Genomic DNA, 18169 nt, shown 5'->3' on the forward strand with positions numbered 1-18169 from the left:
CCAACCTCCAACATTCTGTGATTCTGTGATAAAAGTAGCTTTGCCTGTGGAAATATTTTCTCACTTGCAAGGCTATGCAGCAGACCCCACAAAGGGGTGTAAGGGGTAAGTCCCCTCTCTCTGCAATAGTATGTTGATAGGAGAAATGTGACACGAAACTGGTTTCATCCTCTTACATCTTTCTTATAGCTCAGGAACACATTTATGAGCAGTGAGAACTGAGCACAGAGCTCTAATAGGGCACATACTTGTTTCAAGATATATAATCGTCAGGAAGCCCAAATAAGGGGATCCTTTTGCCCTTTTTCACACCTGTGTCTATCCAGATGAGTGGTGGTGTTAATATTTCTTAGGCTACTTCTTTTTTCTCCAGAAAATTCTCTTACCCACAGCAGCTCCAAAGAGTCTCAGCAAGGCACAGCTTTGCCTTCACAAAGGCAGAAATGCTGAGTCTTGCTCTTCAAAAGGCTGTAAAAAGAAAACTGTTTAACATAGAGGTAGCAGTGCTAGCAACATTAGCTGTGCTCTTATTAACATATGTGCACTTGCTTTTCGTGGAGACTACATCACACTTAAAAATTGCTTACTTTTTTTGAGATCTAAACCTGTCCATGTGGGTGTTTTGGCTTTTTTCGTGTTTTGTTTTTTGATTTTTTTAACTGAATCAGGGAATTTTCATCATGCTGCAGACTTCACACTTGAAAGAATTTATAAAATGTCCCACCCTCAGAATGCTGAAGAGCTAGAAAAAGTAGGCTTAACTGGTCTAGTGCTGGGGAATGTATAGAACGATTTCCATCTAGCAAGCAAACAAAGGTACCTCAGAATGAAACGAAAATTCGCATCTAAAGAAGATTTGGAAAAAAATGTAGTTTTCATCTCATCTTTTTAAATTAGGCCTCAGGTGAGATCCTGAAAATTGAGTCTCTAGGAATGTAGAAGTAAATGTCTTCACTTTTCAGTCTCCCTATTGCAAGATTACATCAGAGTTCATGATGAGTTGTTATGGTGGTGAAATACCCAAAGTTCAAGGCATTGAACTTCTGCTGATGGCTATATTTGGTAGATATTAATCTCACTTCTTATAGTAGACTTAGAAAAATTAACTGTTCTGACTTAGCAGTTTCTTCTTGGAATGACCAGAGATTTAGGTTTATATGGTATATGTTTACCTCTCTCATTAGCTCAGTATCATCCTTCTATCTTCTCCTCCTGTATGTCCTCTTGTTTGTGACAAGGGCATGAATAACAAATTAATGCAGTCTTTCTTCTCCTACCCCACTCAACACAGTTTTGCATTGTACTCAATACCAATGATTGTGAAATTTCAAACAATGATCCATCAAGTTCATTTTAAATGCCTGAGGCTTCAGAGAAAAGCAGCACCCTTGTCACATCTCCGTGCCTTTGGGCCACAGTTCAGTATTATGGCTTCTCTGGAACACGGAACTGGATTTCATCCCTGATCTTTGGTGACCTGATGAAACAACATGAGATGTTATTTGTCCTCTCTTAGTTACAGAAGCTGGTGGTGTGGGTGTTTTCTTCCCAATCCTCATAGTAATTCCTCTCGGATACTTTCCTGAAACAACATATTGAACAACTGAGTGGGTTACCTATTGGGAAAAGTTTCTCCTTTGCTATCCCTCAGTATTTCACACATGCTTTTCAGTAAAGAAGTTTATAAATGAACAGTTTCATAAAGGAAAGGCCTAAGAGATGCTGTGAGGTGTGAGCCATTCTCATTTAGATTTCTTAATAGACAACTTGCAAAAGTCACGTTTGTAGTGCAATACTATCATTCCTGTTCATTCATCCCCAGAGGCCTCAGATTTTGGGTAGGAGGAGGTAAAGACGAGCCATAACAAGGCTTTGAAAACACCAGTTTTATGACTCAGGATACCCTTTTTAGTCATATGTGCATCTCACCCAGTTCTATATCCTGAAAATGTCATGATATCTTATAGCCCTGATCTCCACATATGTTGAAGTTGAGACAATTCATCACAAAATCATTTTCCTACTCTTTGCAAGGCATGAAATTGCACATTCCATGGATGTGCTGATAAGGAAATTACTTTCTTCATTTTCTTGAATGCCGTTCCTTTAATCAAAGTATTTTGATGCAAAGCAGTGCAGGAATGAGAATCAATACACTTTACCTTTATCCTTAGGGATCTTAAGCATGTTTGAAAGGTTTCCTGAAAACTTCTGTCCCTCAGATATTTTCTCTCTTTAAAAGTGCTTTGAAATTTACAGTGGTGAGGCAAAAAATTGCTAGTGGTAATTTCACTAAAGATTTGTTGAACTATGGTGAAGAACAAAGTATTTCCCAACTATCTGAAGAAATGGAGCACCATGTATTCACATGGTGCAAACTAGAAAGGCTCCAGCTGATGTCAGTGGATCTGTGCATCACTTGAGAGTCTGGCCCACTCTGAAGACCGTTTCATAAATGAGTGGAAAAGTGACACAAAGACCTCTGCCTCCAACTGTCCTTTTACTGTTGGCTATTGGCTCAGTCCTTTCAGATTAAGCTCTCTCCGCTTGAAGTATCCAGCACTCCAAGCGAAAAATGGGATGCTGAAATCATGAAAAAATGGTGCAATCAAAAGTCTGGCATATGAGAAGCTGTACACTTGCAGAATTTTCAGCCCGTTTGTAATAATATTTCAGGACTGGCACACTAACAGGTTTAAATGCGCTTTAATCCGCTTATGTAATTTAAGCACCTCTGGGAGCGATGGGCATTCATTAAATTATTTGTTATGGTGGGACTCCTATCATATTGAGCCAGATGCTGCTTTCCATGAGATATACTATTGTGCCTGGCCCAAAGTAGGCTGAATTACTCCATCAAATTCGATTAGGCTATAAAATAAGTCTCTGCTATTTATTAAAATGCATCAGAGCACATCCTTGGCTCTTCTAAGCACCTGAAAAGGTTTCCTGAATGTAACTTTATCAGCCATGCTACAGCTGACAGTTTTTTCCCCTTCCTCCAATAGTACTTTTGACTCTTTCTACCTCATTACCCATCCTACAGACAAAATGTTCATAATAGCTGATTTAGTTCAGACGAAATACATTGGTGTGAAATGGTTCAGAGGTCTCTTTTATGGCTTTATATTCCAGAAAGATATCCAAATTAGAGCAAACTTGATTTTGAAGGAAACAAAGAAAAATTATTCAAGTCCATATTCTGCATTATTTACTCTCTCACTGTTTGGTGAATTAATGCACTTGGTAGCAACATAGCCCTGCATATTTTACAGACATAGATCCAGTCCTATGTTTCTCCCATGCCCAGATTGCCCTTGATCTGAACATGAGTTTAGAATTTGCTAGGAATGTGAGTCATATAAAGCATGTGCTCCCTTGACAAGGGTTGCAAATCAGATAAGAGCAGCCCTGAAACCTCATACATGTAAATAATGTACACAACTGCACTATCGTTCTTTTTCAGTTTTTTTCTGAAGCATTTTCTTTAAGAGCTCTTCTTCATTTATTTATATTTGAAATTGTTAACATCTACCGGATAGGCCCAAACTGCGTCTTCTATCTTCACTTCTCTGTTGGCTCCCAAGTCATGTCTATTTGCAGAGCACCAAGCACTGTTCCTTTGTGGCTTTGTGCTCTGTAATCTGTGCTTGAACCAGTTCAGTTTGATTCTCCTGAACTCGCTGTTTAGATTGCAGGCAGTTCCCAAAGCTTCTGTTATAATCCTCTCAACAGTGTAGCCTTTTCTTTGCCTTTTGCTGCTCCGTTTTCCAGGACCGGCTTAACATTCTGCTTCCTGCCATGTTACTCAAGTGCTGTATCACCTCTTATAGTCTCTGGACAAGTGGGACCTCATCTGTCACACTCTGCTCACCCAGGGTGGGGCACCGATATCTCTGTCACTCAGTTCTTGAAGATTATGGGTCCAATTCACATCCCTAGTATGGCTTCCCATACTCCCTACATTTTCATTTCCTTTTTAAATAAAGGAAATTTCCTTTTTAAATAAAGGAAATTATACAAAAGCCAGCATGCCTAGTCAGAAATCATAAAAAACAATCACTGTTAAAAAATATGCCCTACAAGAGCTATGTGTTGGTTTCTGTAGGTGTTAGCAGCTGCAAAAAGTGTTGGGTTCAAGTCCTATAAATCCTTTCTTATGAGAAACATTTACGGTTTGAGCATAAGCCAGAGCTATATTCTTCTTTTTCTGAATCAAAGAAATAGAAGTATAACTTCTTACGTCATGTTTCAAAGATTACTCTTCTCAACTTGCAAAGATTCAGGCATCTTTTGGATCACAAAATGATAAAATATTTTTATAGAGTGGGGAGGAAAGCAAAAACCCACAAGAAACATGATAACCATGTGTATCATCTGTGCAATAAACTGAAAACTAACAAACGGTTTCACTGGAAATTTGGCCAGCCTCAGAGTTCCCAGCTGCCGCTATCTGAAATGAGGCTGAAAACTGTCACAGAGCATACTTGAGCCTCTTAAATTCCACCTGTAAGGCCAGACAGGATTAACAAAAGTGAAGCAACTCTCTACATTGCTCTTCCCAAGCCCTGCAGCCAGGCCTGGTTTGATGAGGAGCTCCAGGGTCCCAGTCTGGCACAGGTGGGTCCCACTCACCATGACATTTAGCTCCGTGCTGTCATCCTGTGGCTGGGCATGGGGAAATCAGCTCTGGCCACTGCACTTCTCTTAGGTTCAATTTTAAATTAACTGGGTGCTGTCTGCTGGTCTAGTCTGGACCATTTCAGAACAATCCCCAAGCAGAGAACATGCTGGGGAAACCTAAGCTCCCTGGCACCGTTCTCCCAGACCCTGAGAAAGAGAGAGAGAGCTCTGCCTTCTCTCTTGGACAGGTTTTCTAACTGCAGACTGCTGCCTGCAAAAACAAGACATGTGCTCACTTCAGCACCTATCTTGTGCAGCCCCTGTGCCTTTTCCTTGACTGTAGGTGCAGCAGCATCTTCTTGTTTATACTGCTGGAATACGGAGACATGTAAAAAGAACAGCAAACGTGGTGCATAGAACAAATGTCTCAGAGACGTGTGGCTGACCTGGAGTTAGACTTCAATGGGTCCCTAGATATAGTGGCTTCATTCATTAGACCATTCTTCTAAAACTGAAAAAAATCACACTGCTGGTGAAGTGAGAGAGTCCGATGCCATCCCATGACCTCTGAATGAGGATTTAAGTAGCACCCGCCTAAGGTAACTACTGTGTTGAATACATTCTCTTGGAGCCAAACTTTTAAAACTCACAGAAGTTAAATAAAAATGTTTATATGCATGCGGAGTTTTATCACATGCATCTGGAGCCAATCAAACACTTCCTTAATGAAATGTATAATGGCAATCCAAGGACAAGTTTTAAAAATGTACACACATTTTAGGAAACACCTTTAATGGAACACCAGTTTTCCAACCACTGGACAAATATTTCCTTGTAATCCTCAAAGGTGGCTCAAGATTTAATAAGCAATTTTAAATGGAGTTCATCAGCTCTGAAGGAAATATTGTCACCACTGCTACCAGATTTAAGAAGGATGGAAGGGAGAAATGTTACTGAAATGCCTAACTCATTTAGGACTAAGAATAGTTAATGAGATTCTGACATGGGAGGTCTTGTTTCAAGTAATTTCTCAGAATTCTTGGAGTATATTAGCCCTGGTCTGTTCCCACTGGAGTTGAGGGAAATGCCACCACTACTCTGTGTGGGAGCAAGGCTGACCCATTATTTAGTACCCTGTGGTAGCCAAAGATGACACAGGATTTTGGGTTCCTTGTGTTTATTTTGAGATTGCAGATGGAAAGTTATGGGTTTGTTTCTATTTTGCTGCTGTTTCTTATGTCTGTACCAAAATATAAACAGGCAAAATGTAACATCCAAGATTTTATTTCTTAAAGGCAGATAACTCATCATGGATGCTTTTGGCCCACCTAAAAGGAGAAGAAATGTTTTGGTTTTCCTTAACTGTTTTGATGCTGAAAACTGCTGTGATTTCTAAACAATGCTTTACTGTTAATAGATTAATCAAATGGACGATATTCCATTGCAGTGTCAGAAATAGTAGTTAGATATTACCCGCTGGAGTCTACTTTTTGTCCCATGTGTCAGGTTCTGTGAGTAATCTTGAAGAAATTTGATTACATTGATATGAAGGGAAGCAACAACAGGACTATGAAGAGAATATAATATACCTCAGGGTAAATCCTGTTTTCTTGAAAGGTTTTTTATTCTATCTGTGCTTCTCATAGTGAATTTCATGGTAGTTATCAGTCCCAGTTTGTTTTCTCCTGAACAAAAATTTTCTGCAGCAAAAAAATTATGGTATGGTAGTAGTAGTAGACGTACACTTCTTTCTTTGCCAGAGCTTCCCTTTTACCCTTCATGAGTTCAGGCACTGAATGAAGCACCAGTTTCCACTATGCTGCCACTATTTAGCACACCTGTGGAGTTCCTATCTTGAAACATCATGAAAGGCCACATTATTTGAGAAAAGTTGAGTCGCTGCCCCCTGAAAACTAAAGCCAGTGTAAATGTATATTTTGAAGAATACCCATGTCACTAATACCTACAGATCAGTTCATCACCAGGGGTTAGGTAACTCGCACTGATAAAACAGGTAATAGACAGAAAAATCAGAAGAAACCAATTATAAAGACTTGTCTGCTACCCAGTAGAGAAACAATCTTTCCCAATATACTTTTAGGGGCTAAATTTGTGGTGCCTACATTAAAAAAATTATGTGATTACATATCTTCGTTCACAAAGCTTAGCCATGATGATAGAGCAGAAGAGAATAGAGTAGAAGAGAATAGAGTAGAAGAGAATAGAGTAGAATAGAATAGAGTAGAATAGAATAGAATAGAAAAGAACAGAAATTCTGGTGAGTGGCTAGAATAGAATAGAAAAGAATAGAAAAGAAAAGAAATTCTGGTGAGTGGCTGAGTAGCAGAACAGGCAAGTAGATGCTGAGAAAGTGATGTATGCCATAAGAGAGCCTGAAGAGAAAAATACTAATCTCTTGGTAATGCATGTACATGGCTGGAAAAATGTTTTGTGAAGAAAACATCAAAACTATTTACAGAGTTTATAAGTCAAGAAAGGCAGAGTTGTAATAACAGAATGGAAGAGTACAAATTACCCGAGACAACACAGTTCTAATGCAGAACACAAATGGGGATATTTAGGAGTGGTCCTAACTTCAAAACTACTCCCAGCATAGGAAGAACATCTCAAATGAACCAAAACAGTCATGGAGGATGAGGTCTGAATGGCAGACATGCCTGCTGACGTTTTTCTATTTGCCAATTTTTTATAACCTTATAAAGAATCAGCAGTGGGGCAAACACCACAATTTCTACTTTCACCACCTACAGAAAAAGGTTGTCTGTAGGAAGCTCTGAGACTTTAAAAGCGCTGAGATTCTGGTGAGCTTGGAATGAAATACAAAACTAGAGCCCTGACTCCTTGTGGTTACTGACATTTTTCATGGCACTTCTTGTGTGAGGAGGAACATTGGCACCAGCATGCTGACTGGTGCCAGCAAGGGTCAGCATGTTCTGCTGACCTGAAAAGACTCAGGTCTGTTTAGGTTCTGTGCAATACGCTCATGGACCAGAAACCCTCAGCTTGTGCTGTGTACAGCTAAATGGTGGAAAATTTCCACCTTTGTGGTAAAGCGAGGAATGGTGTGATTTAAATTTGTTATACGCTTACCAAGGAGATACACATCAATAAGCCCCATAGAAAAAACACAATGTGAATGTGAAGAACCTCAGAACTATGCTCTCTGGATTCCTTTCAACACGAAAAGTCCAGGACACCTCGAGAAGGATATTCTGATGTAGATTCTTTCCTGAAGAGGAAAAATACAATGGAAAGTTGGACTAGCATCCCAGCCTCATTCATGTGAATGGCAAAAAGCACTGTAATTTAAATAATTTAGGATATTGCCTTTAATTGGTTCTGGTTATACAATCTTCTGTTAATGTCTTTCCTCCCACAGTTTTTCTGAAGGAATGTGCTCTAATGAGAAAATGATCTGTCCATTTTATTAAAGATGGAGTGCTAGTCATGAAGACAGTTCCTATAAAAATCACCATGCAGAGGTGGATTAAATCACAAACATCAGGGCCAAGGGCTTCAATAGCTGGAATCTTGTAATTATCACAGAATTCAAGCTTCCGTCTTTTGCTTGGGAGGTGGGGTGGGATGGGGAAAAGGGCTTGAAAAAAACAATTACTGTGGAAGAAGCATTTGAAAATGTAAACATCCTTGGGAGGTGCAAACTGTATCTTAATAGAAAACCAATGCCAGATTCATTGGCTAAGTCAATGCAACAACCCTCTTCATCTCAAAAAGTGCCTTGAAGTATTTTGTATGCAGACCCTCCCTCCTAAAATCCCAGAATTTAGCCGAGGTGCTTCAGCTCAGGTAACCCATGGATGTTGGCCCAGAGTGCTCAAACTCCATTCTGTTCTGTGGACGCAAGAAGCAGCCAAAATTTTACTTCTGATCAAGTGTGTCTCTTGATCATGCATTGTACACCTGAAAGTCAGGCAGACATGTGCCAGCTGTCACCGCTTGTCCCTGGCAATTAGGCTGCCTGCAGAAATCCCTTGCAGTGAGCTCTCCTCCTTCCACGTCCCAGTTTTAGAGCCTTGGCTCCGCATGGACAGTGAGTGAAAGTAATTACAGCCAGCAGTTTCACAGCAACTGCATCCAAGAGGCTGCCTTTTTCTTCTTCTTCTTCTTTTTTTTTTTTTAGGGACTTGTTATTTTGTCTTCAATCTCTTCTACTTGCAAAAGGAAGTCTTGTCAGCAATTCACTAAAGAGAGTGGGCAGAATCAATTGATAGTTACAACAGGTTGTTGCTGGTGGCCCTTTTGGGCTTAAAACACAATAAAATAAAAGGAGTAACCAGAAGATGTGTTGCTTCATGTCAGAACCTTGTTACGTCATTTAAGGGCTTGTCTATGGGAAGAGCCTTACCTGAGTTTTGGTAGAAAAGAGGAAATTATAGTAAGTAATTTGGGAATAAGGGAAAGGATAGGAACAGCCCCATTGGCCCTCTTGGGAGGGTGAAGGACTGGAAACATGGCCCTTGCCATTACACCTCACTAGGAAAAGAAGACCATGCTGGCCTGGGAGAGTCAGTGACCCTTTGCCAACATGATTGCAGCAGAAGAGAACAGAGTGTTCTTCCATGGCTGTCCTAGGACACCAGGCTGCCCTCTTTCAGCCCTGCTGGGCACTCTTGAGCAGTTTTCTTTCCCTCTCCGCAGTGAATGGTTGCTGCATGAGGATGCTCATTTACCCAACAGGAGGATGAATCAGTGTACCTGGTTCTTGGGTGGGAAGCTTGTATGCTCACATATGTGTACACGTGGTTTTTTTGTGTTTGTATAGAATGGTTGTTATTTTGCTGCAGACATTAAAAAGTTAAATACCTGCAGAGAATTTTAGGGTACATATTTTTATCCAGGCACCTCTGCCTTTTCTGCAAACACTGCATATAGCAGATTATTGTTAGGTGAACTTTCAGCATGAATAATAATTTCAGCAGCTTTCTTCATTAAGCTGTAGCCACTGAATCCGCTTAATGGATTATTTCTTATAAGGGTCCTTAGGATCTCTCTGCAGCCTCTCTCTGGTGCATTTAGGGATAGGTGCTCCCTGGTCATTAATGTTAGACTACCAGCACATATACCCTTGTCATGTTATAAATATAAACAGATATGATTTAAAGTCACTCGTTTGCATTTTCTCATGTACACATAGCCCTACCAAGGGCTATAAAGGCACAGATGGCTTTGCCTTTTCTCTCCTTCAGGGCAGAAGGTTTATTATTTTGAACACTTCGTCAAGTGAACATTGTTCTCTAACACCGTTTCTTGAAAATTGGATGTCAGATCAAACATTTGTTTGTAAAACTCGGAAATCTTAGCTGACACCTGAGTTCCTGAACACACGCTTTGCAGTTTTGCTTTGCACGGCCTAAAACTTTGAATCCACTTAGTTTCCAGCCAAGTGTGATTCTGATTTATTTCCTGATGTGTAGGTTAGAAGTGCTTTTACTTTTGAACATCACCATTGTGAGAAGACAGAAGGAGTTTCATTCCCCAGCATTACCTGTGATTAGAGGTCAGTGTGTCAGGTCCTGCAGCACTGCAGTAATTTTAATTTGGAATGGCTTTGTTTGAGGTGACCACAGGAAACGAGTTTGTGGTACTGCAGTGAAGAGGTGTCATGTAGGATCCTTTGCTAGGGATATGCAGATGTTTTCCTCCTGCTGAGGCTTTCTGTGGTAGAATTTTTGTGTGTAAATACAGTGAAAGAATGAATTGTCAGTGGTGCAGAACGTAACTTCAGTATTGATTGGTGTCACTGTTGCATAACATTTGGGGACTCTGTAAGAAGCAGGGTCAAATCAATCTACATGTGTTTAAATACTCAGAAATAAAGCAGTGGAAAATTTTTGGGAAAAAACAGTGAGATCTTACCAGAACATGATGTTTGTTAAGCACCGAGCCAGACCAAACTCCCCTTGTCTTCAACAAAGCCGTGATTTTACCAGCTGTTTTAGATCTGAAACAGTGACAACAGGCAGACAATGAATACTGAGATCAGTGGAAATTTAAGGCACTCTACGTATCAAAATATATTTTGCAGATTTAGATCTTCATTTGCCAAAATTAATAACTGAGGCCAGTAAAAACCCACATGCTCATGGATTTTTTAATGCAAAAATATGTGGAATCACAGCACTTATATCAATGTGCAAAGCCTCAGATCCTTAAAAATAGAAAAATTCATATCAGTATGTTAAATATACACATAGGAATATAATGCATAGAGACCATAAAGGCTTTGCCTACATCACCTAAAAAATTAATGAGCAAAGTGAGCTAGAAACAACCTGTCTTTGCTCCCCATTCCGGGGAGCTAGGAATGGCCACTGTAGGCAGCAGGCAGGGAGAAGGACATGATGCCCTGCTGCCTCACTATTGTATAAGACTTTTACTGCTACATAACTGTCCTTTCCACTTTGAAGGCTGTGGCCTGTGGATCTGGATTTACATGCAAAAGTATAGATTCCCTCTTAGACTAACCTGTAACAGTTTATGTGTGTACTGGCAATTTATATGTTATAGACAGCTGAATCAGTAAGTTAAGTTAGATTGGGAGGAGGGGAGAGTTTTAATGATTTTTTATTTTTTTAGTTTAAAATCACACTGGAAGAAAGACCACAATATAGCTTCTATTTCTATGTCTAAATGTCTTCAATATCAAACTAAATTAAGATGTAACATTGTGGCCTCAGAGCTGTCTCCCCAAATTTTTCATGACTCTTGTATCTATTCATGATTTTTTTCTAGTGAGGAGGCTTTTTAATCATGCCTATTGTCACATGAAACATTAAGTTTTCTGAGAGAAAGAATGTATTTCTTAAATAGCTGAAGCTCTGCTGTTTTAAAATCAGCTTTGAGTCTGGAAAAAGCTGTTTTGTGAGGTTTCCAGAGGTTCCTGCCAGAATGCCATGAGACCATTATTTCACATTTGCTTCCAGATTTATCTGGAACCCAGAAGCACAGACACAACACAGAGGAGCTGGAAGAAACAAGAGTTCACCAACTGTTTCTGAAGTTTCGGAATAAATTATTTCTGGTTCAGTCTGAGAAAAACAGACAACTTTAGGGAGGAAGTTAACTTTATTTCCCAACATTTTTTCTATTCTAAAGCAAATCATCTTCAGATTAAAGATTAGTTTGATTAATTAGAAGATAATTATCCATTTGCATACTAAACAATAGTTTCTTCTGTTGAAACTAAACAATAGTTTCTTCTTCTGAGATCTATGCTTAAAACACGGTCCTATTCAGAAGACATGACAGAATAATTGCCATTGCCTATATTTATTTCTCACAAATATCAGAAAAATATGCTTCATTTCAGAGAAAACAAGAATAGGAGACAATACTTGCAAAATAACTAGTATCCCAGTGAGCAGGACAAACAAGTGGGTATGTCAGAGTGAGGTTCAAGTGTTTGACTGGATTCAGGCAGAAAAGTGACTCAATCCAGATCTTTTTTAGGCTGTCTAAAAGCACTGCCCATCAGCCAGGTAACTATTTTAGGTTTATCCTCTCCCTGGTTTTGATCAAAGTTTCCAACCCAGTGGAAGCTTTTGTTGAAGCTCTTCTACTTTGAAAAAGAGTTTCAGTTTCAACAAGGAGACATTTTTAAGTCAAAACACTTCTTAACTGGAAATTTCATGGCAAGGTTTACTTGCTTAAAGATTTGCTTTTAGGGAGTAGGAGTTTTTTTCCTTCCTTTGCATCATCCTTCAGTAAAAATAAAAAACGAGTGTTGTTTCTTGGGCCAAAGCCTGCAGAGAATTAAACCTATTCATACTTCAACAGGTCAAATTTTGGCTTAGTCTAACATCCTGGGGTATGTAAGCCACATTATCCAATGAAGACGCACATACCTTAGTGAAGCACAGCACAAATTACAGGTCTGACTGAACTGAAAGGGATAATTTTGAAAAGAGGCACAAAGTTTTTGTACTAAGAAAATTGTTCAGGATCTGGCAAAAGAGATCCTGACAAAATGTGGCAATTCATCTGCTTAAATTCCCCTTCAGCATGTACATACATATGTGTATGTATATACGAGTACGTGATATTTAAATAGGATTTTCTGCCAGTAACTCGCTCATCATCTCTCACGTACTGGCAGCAATCTTATGTACATACTGAGAAAAAGGTTTGGTCCCCACGGGAACGTGTGCATGTGGAGGTTAAAAAACCACAATGGAGTCTTATTGGAGCAGGGTGATAATAACACTGTGCACATTACTTCAGGTATGTGCAAGTCAAATACCTACTGACCTGAAGCAGTCATGGTTCAGACAGCCCGGCATGGCTCCCTGCCTGCTGTGACCTGGCATAGCCTAGGACAGCGTGAGGTTCCTCCATGTGTGGCTGGCAGCCACTGCTTCCCTAGGAGTGGGAACCTGAAGGCTGGTAATAAAAGGAAAGAAAAATCTGCAGTCAGAGCTAGCTTTCTGAAATGTTCGTGTCTTCAAAACAATGCTTTCAGGTGAGTGGGGAGCACTTGCCTAAGTTGAAGTCCAGATCTCAGTGCTTCTCTATATGCTGGGCAAAACCCACCCCTACTGTGATACCAAATACAATGGGGATACTGGGATGCCACAGAATAGAAGTCTGCTTCTGCCTGCCTCCTTTGGGCCTTCTCCAAACTTTGTTTAGGGACATTTATTAAAATAAATCTGATTTGTTTAAGATAAAATACATGTCAATTTCTGGAAGGGAAGCAAGTTTAGGCATACCTTCATTTTTTTACCCATGTAAATTAGCTTTTTGTTAGTAGCACAGCAGTAGACAAACATCAAGGAAATTCAGGCTCACTTTTGGTGTAGCAGAACACAATAGCTTGACTGCTTTTCCAAACAGCTTGATGATTCTAAAATTATGGTTTTGGTATATGCCCAAATATACTACAAAGAAAGCATTTCCTGCAGTAATTTAGTGCTCCTTTTTTTGGCTCCAGCTGGAACCGAGAAATGCAGAAGCCATTACACACATGAAGAAAAGTTCTAATAGTTTGCACTTGTAAAGTGGTCAAGATACTAACAATAATGGGCTGTGGTTGGAGTGAGCACAATAAAACAGCTCTGATACAAGCACAGTGCTTCAGGTGAAGTGATGTAAAGGAGTTAAAAGTATTAATGACATTAGGACTGGTATACTTTGACCAGAGGTATAGCTGCCTTGGAAACTGAAAAGGCTGTTAATTCAAACACGGAACTCATTTAGCAGAAAATATTGAAATTGTGGGGATTTTGAAAGAAAGCTAAGAGAGTCTGATTACCTAGAACTTAGTCTTGGAACTGCAGAAAAGAGGGATGTGTCTTATCCTGTCTCACTAGACTTTGCACACAGACACAGTCAAACACAAGTAAAGAATTTAGATTCCTTTAATTCATGTAGTGACTTCCTCTTGACAGTTTAATACCTCCTACTGTACTTGGACATCTTTCACCCTCAACTATAAAATGTTCTAAATTTTCTTTAGAAATAAATATGACAAATTCTGTCACTTATGAATAGGAAAGGAGCAGGAGAGGCCTGGAACTGGCTGGCATGATTTACCCTGGAAAATGCACATAGGCCTAAACATTCATGAAGAGGAACAGATGCTTTCACTTTTACTGAGGATCCTTGACAGCACCTACTGAATTTGATAGTGTCTTGGTCCATACACATTCTTGTGCTGTATTCAAAATACGTGGTAATCAGACAATTATTGGGATGACTCCATTGACAGTATCAAAAATAAATGCAAATTTCTGATAAAAACAAGTGGGAAGACTCTTTCCAATAACTTCTATTGCATAAGCACTTAAGACAAGTAAGATTGGGTGCTATTGTATTAGATGCTAAAGAATATCCAGAGATACAGTTTGTGCATTAAAAACTCCTGCAGGCTCAGAAAAGAAAGTGTAGTTTAGTGCTGATTTTTTTAAACAGTAATATAATTTTTTAAACAGTAATATAATCCACGCATCCCAGGAAAATCAAACAAAAAATCATGTTCATGCAGTACTCGTAAGTCAGTAAAACACAAAGGTGAGCTGAACAACATTTACATGACATGAATCACAAACTGTAAAAAGCCCAATAAAATTTCACAACATACCTGTGGAACAAGTTTTGCAATGTGCAAATAACACAGATTCCTCATTACTAGGAAGAAAAAAAAAAATCTTTCAACGTACACAATACGAATTCTACAGTGTACATGAAAAACAAGTTCTACCATATGTTTGAGGGTTTGAAGAATAAATAGAATATCTTGATATTTACTTAAAACTAAAGTGACCCATTGTCTCATGTTGAACCAGTATTTGGTTTTTGTGGTCTTTCTTTGCTTCGGGGTTTCATTTATGAAGGTGAATTAATGTAAGAATTGATCTTTTAAATGAATTGTCATATCTGTGACCTGAAATGTCACAAGAAGTCTAGAGTTTGCCTTTTATTGGCCCCATAAATTGACTCCTGACAGATGCATGAAAGCTTCTGAAAAGCAGAAGTGCAAACAGAAAGGAATATAATGTCTTAAAGCATACATAAAAATACTCTGTGCTGTGTATGTGTGCAACACAGGCCGTGCAAACTCCTGGCCAAACTCTGTGGCAGCCGGAAGAACAAGCTTCCAACAACAGGAAAGTCAAAATGCACCATAAATTTCTGCAGAACACATGAGACAGTGAATACCTCATATGGGCTCACCCCACATAATTTTAGGTACCTGAATGAGACATTTCAGGGTCTTCATAGCCTTTGTTCCTTACAGGTGGGATGGTAGCTATGTGGATTTGTCCACTGTCCTGGAATATCAATCCCAACAGACAGCCATGATGCACACAGGGTAACATTTCCTTCAGATAGCCTTTAACTTGTGTCTTCTATTTCTCTAGCTGTTGGGTTTTCACAAAATGTATGGAGATCTTCTGTTTCAGAGAGATATAATCTGAGGTTGATTTTGAATTTAAGAAGTAAATGGATTACAGAAGTTACAGGGAGAGGGAGGGCAGACAGGCAGGCAGTAGCATGGCATTGGAAGGCGTTTCTTCTTCGGTGACCAGGTAAAATAGCACCAGAGCAATGAACAGGAGATAAACAGAGGGGAATTAATACTGCTACTATCAGTCTATAAGATAACTACCATTGCCTTTGAGTTAGAAAGAGGCACATCTTCTTTGTTTGTTATTCCCTGTCAAAATTCTTTTAAGTACTTGGCCTTGCAGCTGTGGCACAGGAATGTTCCTTTAACTATAGGAGACTCTGGCCACAAAGAAGTATAAAGACAGTCCTAATAACAAAAGTGTGCAAGAGCTCAACCTGAAGAAATGATACACGTATTTCTTTGCTTTTAACTGAGGGAAAAAGGAGTAATGGACAAGAAGAGCAGAAAGAGAAGGAAAGGCTGGAAATAGGAGGAGAAAAAAAATAATAGGAATAAAGATATGGAGAAAGCAGAAACAAGGAAGACTTATCACTCCCAGACTGTCCTTCAGGAAGAATGTTACAACATGATTGACTTGATTCTTGTTTAGGAAGAAGTGTACAGGGGAGAAATACCTAGTTTCTCTACAGCTGTGAGAAGAGGCATCTATATTTTTCCACCTTAAGCTGTTCACATGTGACAAATTACTTGGCTACATATCAAGTAATGGTGGGGTGCACAAGCCCATGTGGCATCCAGATGAGCAGTACTGTATGTAAGGCTATAGAGCTCAGTACCCCAGTAACATTGTTACTGATGTGCTGCTCTCACTGTTGATTACAATGACAATACTCCTGTGCCTACCGGAAATCCTCCAGATTAGGCCAGAAAAAAATTAAATCCTTATTCTCTATACAATTGACAGCTTCTCTTAGGAAAAAAAAAAAAGTGAGAATTTGTTAAAGAATTATAGACTTTTTTCATCTCTGTGTTCCTTCTGTAAGGTCCAGTTCATCTATATTCAAGAGCCAACAGATAAATATTATGTATACATTATCTTTTCAGGGTTGCCTTTTAGTGAAGTAATTTAAGAAACTGGTAATGAATGAATATTCCTGAAACATGATTAGGAATCAGAACCTTGTACCTTATTCTTGCTTCATCTTTTAGTTTTCCTGTGTAGTCTTAAAATTTACTCTCAGATGTATTTCTTGGTTCCGCTCAACAAAAGAGACTCATACGTTTAAAGTAGGGCACCTACCTAAGTGTTGCTTTGGATTAAGGTACTTCAGGGCATTTCGTAATCTTTGGAATAAAAATTATTAATTGTTTAAGCATTAAGCCTTCAAAGCCTAGTCTTCTAAGAAATTCAGCTCTGAATCCTGGACTGGGCTGACTGAATCCTTTTATGATGGCCAAACCTGTGACTGTGCAGGGTATTGGCTTCTGAATGCTAGAAAGAGGAGGAGGTGAGTTCTGAGGGAGTAAAATTGGATTTAGAAAGCAAAAGAAACAGTAGAAGAGAAAGCAAACTACAGTTACACTTTAAAACTTTCGTGGGACATAGTCATGGAAGAGAAGACAGTATCTATCTCTGTCTTCTTATCCGATTTTGTCAGACCAGCTTTCAAGATGAGAAAATAAAATCTGTGTGGTGACACTAGATTTTGAGATGCTGCAGTTGATACTGAAGCCTCGATCACATTAGTGATGATGACACAGTTTCTGAAAAGCGCTGTGCTATGTAAGGTAAAACACAATGCTGTCTTCAGAAAATTGATGTTCAATGGAAGAGCCAATGTTAGGGTTCATTGGCAAAAACCCATTTTTTCCCCCCATCTGAAAACAATCGATGTTTATTGTGATGACGAATGTGTAACCTGATTAGAAGACTTGCAAACTATCAAACATCCCCACATTTGCCCTGTGTCTTTGAAGGCCTTTTTGCTCTTCTTACACACTGCATAAAAGCTAAAGTTACTTTCCTGCTGGCTTGCACATACTTTGGATAATTTTAGCCAGTGACTGTATTTCTCATAATCTAGTCCCTCAAAGTGTCTTCTTTACAGAGTATGACAAAGGGTTTACTAGAAATGCTACTTCTTACAAATCTCATCTCACTCTGTTCTAACTAAGCCCTCCTGAAATGCTATCTGTTCCACAAAGCATTTCTTCCGCAGCCGTCACGTGCTGCTGTGTTTGCTCTGTTCTTGCTGAACTGCATTGTACTCACATATGCCTCTCAACTGTTTTTTCAGGAAAGAGTTCCCATTTTGTGCTGTATTTTTTTCCTTGGTTGTTAATAACTTAAGGTACTCTATAAGTGACAGAAAAGCTCCTAACAGTCTTGAATAGAAGAGCAGATCAGCCAAGGAGAAAAGTGAGTAATATAGCACTTCTCAGAGTGTTGATATAAACTGAAATCAGGGTATGAAACAAGTCAATAAATCATCTTGCAGTGCTTTTCAAACACTTTTGTTTTCCACCATGGGTAAGTACACTTGCTGAGACAGGGCAGATCTGGGATAAGATGTGATTTTTCTAGGAAGTGAAGTTTTCCCTGATATGTATAAGGACTTTGGAGGTTTAACCTGCTATAGCCTCCTTCACTCTTTC

This window comes from Apaloderma vittatum, unplaced genomic scaffold (genome assembly GCF_000703405.1).
Source record: "Apaloderma vittatum isolate BGI_N311 unplaced genomic scaffold, ASM70340v1 scaffold6425, whole genome shotgun sequence".
Classification (NCBI taxonomy): domain Eukaryota; kingdom Metazoa; phylum Chordata; class Aves; order Trogoniformes; family Trogonidae; genus Apaloderma; species Apaloderma vittatum.